We start from the raw sequence: 2,143 nt of genomic DNA, 5'->3' as shown, positions 1-2,143 counted from the left end.
TGTTTTCTTTCGGTCATTTACCTTATTGTTTAGAGAGCTAAATGACCGTGAAATTGAAAATCACTACAAAATGAACTCTGAAAATGTTGAAAATTGGCATGGTATCATCATTTAACCCGCATAGCATGTGTGAAAGAGTAGAGAGGGTCACCGCAAAAACTAGACGCACTTCGTGTACAAACTGGACAAACTCTTTCGGAGTATCAGGGTTTCGGACGAGAACTCATCTGTTACACGGGCACTTCAATGTTTTTTAAACTTATTTCAACTCCAGACTTCTTTTGTGTTCAGTATGCAACATTCAAAGCGACGTCATCAATTTCCAACATGTTCTGACATCATTTGTTGTTTTTCGGTCATTTACCTAATTGTTTAGAGAGCTAGATGACCGTGAAATTGAAAATCACTACAAAATGAATTCTAAAAATGTTGAAACTTGGCATGGTATCATCATTTCACCCGCAGAGCATGTGCGAAAGAGTAGAGAGGGTCACGGCAAAAAGTAGACGCACTTCGTGTACAAACTGGACAAACTCTTTCGGAGTATCAGGGTTTCGGATGAGAATTCATCTGTTACACGGCCACTTCAATGTTTTTTAAACTTATTTGAACTCCGGACTTCTTTTGTGTTCAGTATGTAGCATTCAAAGCGACGTCATCAATTTCCTGACATGATTTGTTGTTTTTCGGTAATTTACCTAATTGTTTAGAGAGCTAAATGACCGTGAAATTGAAAATCACTAAAAATGAACTCTGAAAATGTTGAAACTTGGCATGGTATCATCATTTCACCCACATAGCATGTGCGAAAGAGTAGAGAGGGTCATGGCAAAAACTAGACGCACTTCATGTACAAACTGGACAAACTCTTTCGGAGTATCAGGGTTTCGGATGAGAACTCATCTGTTACACGGGCACTTCTATGTTTTTAAACTTATTTGAACTCTGGACTTGTTTTGTGTTCAGTATGCAGCATTCAAAGCGACGTCATCAATTTCCAACATGTTCTGACATCATTTGTTGTTTTTTGGTCATTTACCTAATTGTTTAGAGAGCTAAATGACCGTGAAATTGAAAATCACTATAAAATGAACTCTGAAAATGTTGAAACTTGGCATGGTATCATCATTTCACCCGCATAGCATGTGCGAAAGAGTAGAGAGGGTCACGACAAAAACTGGACGCACTTCGTGTACAAACTGGACAAACTCTTTCGGAGTATCAGGGTTTCAGACGAGAACTCATCTGTTACACGGGCACTTCAATGTTTTTTAAACTTATTTGAACTCCAGACTTCCTTTGTGTTCAGTATGCAGCATTCAAAGCAACGTCATCAATTTCCAACATGTCCAGACATCATTTGTTGTTTTTCGGTCATTTACCTAATTGTTTAGAGAGCTAAATGACCATGCAATTGAAAATCACTACCAAATGAATTCTGAAAATGTTGAAAATTGGCATGGTATCATCATTTCACCCGCATAGCATGTGCGAAAGAGTAGAGAGGGTCACGACAAAAACTGGAAGAACTTCGTGTACAAACTGGAGAAACTCTTTCGGAGTATCAGGGTTTCGGACGAGAACTCATCTGTTACACGGGCACTTCAATGTTTTTTAAACTTATTTGACCTCCGGACTTCTTTGGTGTTCAGTATGCAGCATTCAAAGTGACGTCATCAATTTCCAACATGTTCTGACATCATTTGTTGTTTTTCGGTCATTTACCTAATTGTTTAGAGAGCTAAATGACCGTGAAATTGAAAATCACTATAAAATGAACTCTGAAAATGTTGAAACTTGGCATGGTATGATCATTTCACCCGCATAGCATGTGCAAAAGAGTAGAGAGGGTCACGGCAAAAACTGGACGCACTTCGTGTACAAACTGGACAAACTCTTTCGGAGTATCAGGGTTTCGGACGAGAACTCATCTGTTACACGGGCACTTCAATGTTTTTTAAACTTATATGAACTCCGGACTTCTTTGGTGTTCAGTATGCAGCATTCAAAGTGACGTCATCAATTTCCAACATGTTCTGACATCATTTGTTGATTTTCGGTCATTTACCTAATTGTTTAGAGAGCTAAATGACCGTGAAATTGAGAATCACTATAAAATGAACTATGAAAATGTTGAAACTTG

Source organism: Triticum dicoccoides, chromosome 6A, assembly GCF_002162155.2.
Source record: "Triticum dicoccoides isolate Atlit2015 ecotype Zavitan chromosome 6A, WEW_v2.0, whole genome shotgun sequence".
Classification (NCBI taxonomy): domain Eukaryota; kingdom Viridiplantae; phylum Streptophyta; class Magnoliopsida; order Poales; family Poaceae; genus Triticum; species Triticum dicoccoides.
The sequence above is the reverse complement of the archived record's forward strand: the minus strand, read 5'-3'. Positions refer to the sequence as shown.